General features: G+C 33.7%; 1 pseudogene; it reads left to right on the plus strand.

Moving 5' to 3' along the window:
- Positions 1-5,041: 5,041 nt before the first annotated feature.
- Positions 5,042-5,352, plus strand: LOC121488354 (annotated as a pseudogene).
- Positions 5,353-5,738: the final 386 nt, after the last annotated feature.

A 5,738-nucleotide genomic window follows, 5' to 3' on the forward strand; every position in this document is an offset into this window, starting at 1 on the left:
TATATATATATATATATATATATATGAAACCTTGCCATTTGCAATGACATCAGTGGAGCCAGAGAGAATAATACTAAATAAAATAAGTCAGAGAAAGACAAATACCATGTAATTTCACTCACATGTGGAATTTAAGAAACAACAAATTAGCAAAGGGAAAAAGAGAGAGAGAGAGAGAGAGACGAACCAACAGACTCTTAACTGTAGAGAACAAACTGATTTTCGTTACCAGAGTGGAGGTGGGTGAGGGGATGCATGAAATAAGTGGGATTAAGAAGTGCGCTTATCCTCAGGAGTGCCAGGTGTTGTATGGAACTACTGAATCAGTATATTGTCCCCCTGAAACTAATATAACACTGTATATTAACTGGAATTAAAATTAAAAAAAAAATTCTAGGCTTATATAATAGTTTATTTTGCCCCTAGCACTTTAAAGATGTAATTCCAATGTGTTCTTTCTCAGATTTCTTTTTTTTTTTTTCCTGATGAAACTTTAGGCATTTGTTTTCTTTGTTTTTTTTTTATTATTATTTGGATTGTGTCCTTCCCCACTAACTAAAGCATCTGTCATGATTTCCTTTTTATATTTAGCTCACAGCCCTTTGACTGTGACGTGCCTATTTTGATTTCTTTGTATTTACCCTGCTTTGGACAGACTAAGTTCCTTGGATTTCGGAGTTGAGTCACTATGACACTTCGGGAAAATTCTTGGCCTCTGTTTTCTTAAATAGGTCTTGAACCCTGGGACCCCAATTAAAATGTAAGCTAGAACATTTGGTGTTTTCTACAGATCTCTGTATTCTTTTATAATTTTTATTATTTTTACTCCTCATCTTTGATATTTTATAGATTGGCTTTAAGTTGACCGATTCCTTTTCTTCTATTGCGTCTAATTCACTGTGAATTTCGGTAATGATTTTCTAACATTATATATATAATATATCAGTTTGATATATATATATATATATATATATATATATATATATCAGTTCTCTCATTTTCCTTTGTGGTTTTAATAGTTTCCATTTCTGCATTGAAAATTGCCATATGTTTAAGTATGTAGCAGTAGTTTCCAAATTTTTTTAAAAATATTTTATTTATTTATTCATAGAGACAGGAAGAGAGAGAGAAGCAGAGACACAGGCAGAGGGAGAAGCAGGTTCCTTGCAGGGAGCCCGACGTGGGACTCCATCCCGGGTCTCCGGGATCACGCCCTGGGCTGAAGGCAGCACTAAACCGCTGAGCCACCCGGGCTGCCAAATTTTCCAAAAATTTTAAGTAATATTTTTCATACTTAATTTTAAGATCTTGTCTGGTTATTTCTAAATCTTCTATTGATTCTTTTCTCTCTTGATTATGGGTATATGTTTGTGTTGTTTTGGAATTTCTTAATCTTACTTATATGTAGGTCATGGTCTATATGAGCCAAACCATGGTGGGGGCACCTGAGTGGCTCAGCAGTTGAGTGTCTCCCTTTGGCTGAGGTCATGATCCTGGGATCCTGGGATGGAGTGCCCCATCAGCATCCCCGCAGGAAGCCTGCTTCCCCTTCTGCCTGTGTCTCTTCCTCTTTCATGAATAAATAAATAAAATCTTTAAAAATAAATAGGATGTTTAAAAACTTTAATACTTTCAAAACAATAAATATATAATTTAAGTTCTCAACTATATGTTAAGTTTCACCTTGAAGCAGTATTTCATTCCCATATTTTCTTCCATGAGATTTAGCCTGTATATAAATCTAGAACTCATATATTAACTTCAGATGGGTAGACATATCAAAATGCTAAGCCAATTAATTATTATGTTTATAAGGAACTAACTCCAAGTGAATAATAATGTAAGAAAAAAGTGAAGTCTTGGTAAAGAAACCAAATATAAGGCCTGGAAGCATATTATGCTTTTTTTTTTTTCTTTTTTGCGACCATCATTTACATTTTTATCAACAGACTAAAATTAGCAAAAAGGACTAATGTAGTTTTACATCTTATCTCTAGTTTTTAATTCTGCATGTTAATTTTCTTTTTTATGTGAGAAATTTTGTATTTACCAGTGAAGTATGTGTGTGTGTTTTTAGGGATTTTTAAAGTGTGAAATTGTTAGGAAGTTTGTAATGGCAAAATATTGGTTTTAAAGGTATTTTTTTTTTATTGAATACTTTTTTATCTTTACTACACCTGAAACTAAAAAGCTCTGAAGGGAAAAAATAAGTGTATGTGTGTGTATGTACTTTAATTAAATAATTTATTTTTATTTTATTAAATTTCAAATGCATAGTAAATGCCTATCCAAACGCCTATCCGTTTGGCTTCAAACAGATACATAAAATGTTAATTATCTTGCCACACTTGTCCCTCTTCTATCTCTCCTTTTCCCAAATAACTGTGGATGTGAGGACCTTCTATGCCTGAGTCTGTCACCATATAGGTCTCAGGATGAAGGCCATTAGCTTCTATGTAATCTATAAATTACCTATGAAAATCAAGTGATGCTATAATATAACCAAACAAAATATCCTCCTAGTTTTCCTTGGCTGGCTCTGCAATTCCCTTCATTCTTCTAATTTATTAGTCTAGGTTCATTCATTGCATGTTTCTGTGAAGTCTCATTTATCTGCACCAACCTACCTCATTTACATTGCTGCCTCTGTTCTTCATGACAGCGAACTTTTGAAAAGTACCGAGCAGTAGGTACTCTAAGAAAAGTGTCCTGCATTGTGAGTCAATCTATTTCCTTTTGACTCAATTCAGTCAATTTCTGGAAAGAGCATTAAATGGGTAATGTTGTTTAACACTTGCCATACACCATGCATAGCAGATGGCCCCACATTGGCGATGGGAAAATGCAATGTTTAGTTAAGGAGGACACTGATAGATTTCATTATTATGAGAGTATATTTTTCATTTGTAATTAAGAAGTAAACTATGGGATTATTCCCTGAAACCATGTAAACAGTCTGTTCCTTAACATCTATTCACACAACGATTTTTAGTATCTCTAGATTATCTTTGCCTGAATCTTCAAAAAATGGTGATTTTAAAAGGCCATCAATTGTCCATTTGTAAACAGGCCTATCACTACAAAAATAACCCTTCTCCACATTTTCTCTTTCTTCTTATGGTTTCATGTAATTTTTTAGTTAATTCAGTTTTCTATAAACCATTACTGTCTTGATTCTTTATACTCAAATTGTCAGCTTTTTCATCCCTTTTCATTTCAGTCTTACATCTTATTTTTTTTGGAAATGTTATTGAAATATGAAACACGTAAAGAAAAGAGCATAAGCAATTTTACTCCTTGATACATTTTCACAAAGGGCATGAATATTTTTATCTGCTAATCGGATTAAGGAAATGAACTATATAAAAATCTGAGCAACTCTCATGTTATTGTTTCCCAATTACAGTCCTCCAGAAAGCCACTGTGTTGACTTCTAAGCTTTCCAGAAGGGTCAGAAAAATCCATCCTGTTGGCCCACAGCCCTGGTCCTCATTATTCTTACCATAACAGGCAGGTGCATCAGTACTTGGATCATCCAGACTCTTGCCTCAGAATTAATTATTCATAATGCTACCATATGTCACTAATTGCTAATATCCCATTTCTCATTGGCTGTTACTGATATCAAGTCCAAGTATACCTGGAAATGAATTCCTAAATCTCATTTTTAAGGGTCGTTTTCTGGGACCACTCTTTGAACCTATGCTGAGCGAGCCAGGCCCCATCCGGAAAGCAAAATCTGAGTTAGGTATGTCAAAACAGAGAGGTTAATATGTGGATTTAATGAGTTATTAGAGGAATGGACATGTAACAGGGATATGAGAGAACAATGAAATAGTAACTTCAGGAAGAAGTTACTGCTTGGAGTAACAAAGAAGAAAGCTTTCGGTTGTTAGTATCTACAATTTGAAGAACGGATATAGTGCTTAATTGTATATGCCGACTTTAGTATGCCAGATATTTACTTCAATATTTTTTGGATGTTTTTGTGAGGATGTTTTTTTTTTTTTTTTTAATTTTTTGTGAGGATGTTTTTTAATGTGTTTAAGGTTTACATGGTAAGTTGAGTAAATTGGATTGCCTTTCCTAGTGTGGGAGGGCCTCATAGAATTAATTAAATATCTGAATAGAACAAAAGAGCTGAATAAGAGGGAACCCCTGTCTGACTGCCTTGAGATGAAGCATTGGTTTTTTCTTGCATTCTGACTCAAACTGAAACACCAATTTTTCCTGGGTTTCTAGTCTATAGGCTTTTGAGCTGGAACTACAATTCTGTCTGAGTCTTAGGCCTTTGGACTCATTTCTGAGTCTCAGGATTTTAGACTCATACTGGAAATAGCCCCATAGGTTTTCCCAGGTCTCCAGCTTGTTGAATGCCGATCTTGGGATGTGTTGGCCTCCATAATCACATGCATACACACATAATGATGCGATTTCTGGAAGTGCCAGAAAAATAACCCGAGGTTATTCAAGTGGTTATTCAATCACTGCTCAGGTAAAGAGCCATTTCTATGGTAAGTCTGTTAGGAAAGCAAAGAAAAAATTGGAGCAAATAATTTCTCCTTCTTCCTGCTTTCCAGTCTTCCTCTGGTGCCACCATCCTGTACTAAAATCTCACAATAGAGTCAACTGATAAAAGAAAAATACCTTTCGCAAAGATCCAAAACTAGTATCAAAGAGTAGCTTAATAACCCTGACTTCTGAATTGTAGATTAGATTTATGAAAATTTGAACTTCATATAAATGAAATAATTTATAGCAAATAGTATGTACTATTTTGCAAACTATCCATGTGTCATTTATAGATAACTCCATCCTATTTAATGTTAGCCAATACCTATATTTTCTTTAATAATATTTATATTTAACTCTTTTAGAGTAAATCAACTTGCTTTTAATTTGCTATCTGTAATTTCTACAATGGTCAACAAAACTCCAATTTATGCTATCTAACATCATTCTATATGAAAAAGCTTCAAGATCACGCAGCCCAAGGATCAGACTGTGGGTCTTCAGAGTAGGAAATGTGGCGGCCGGAATCATGGCAGGACATGTGTTTAGAAGGTTTCTTCCCCTGTTTGAGTTTTGGTTGCAAAGAGTACAGCCTCTACTGTAGCCAAAGGAGGGATTATGCTTCTAGAAAAATCTCAAGGAAAAGTATTGCAAGCAACAGTAGTAGCTGTTGAATTGGGCTCTAAAAGAATAAGGAAGAGATTCAACCAGTTAGCATCAAAGTTAGAAATAAAGTTCTTCTCCCAAATTATGTAGGCACCAAAGCAATTCTAGATGACAAGGAATATTACTTATTTAGAGACAAGTAATGGTGACATTCTCAGAAAGTATGTAGACTGAAATAAATCATTATTGAAAGAACATACATGAAGCTGAGTATTCCACTGAAACTGTGAAATCTTTCATCATGTAGATAATCTCCATGTCTCTCTTTTATAATAAATTAATGGTATTACCCCCCTGCCAAATAAACAAATAAATAAATAACTTCAAATTTCAGTTTTCTGTGGATGTTATCCTTTTTTTAATGAATATATTCATATTTGAGAACTGAAATATTTATTTCAATCTCAAATTGAATTAAAATGACTCAGATTTTAACATTTCAGATTTTACACTGTACTGTAAAGATGATAAAATTATCCACAGTAAACTTTAATGGACAAATTTTTCACTTGTCAATTTCAAAAGTTTTGATAGATAAAAATAAAAAGTATCAAAAAACA

This window comes from Vulpes lagopus, chromosome 3, assembly GCF_018345385.1.
Source record: "Vulpes lagopus strain Blue_001 chromosome 3, ASM1834538v1, whole genome shotgun sequence".
NCBI lineage: Eukaryota > Metazoa > Chordata > Mammalia > Carnivora > Canidae > Vulpes > Vulpes lagopus.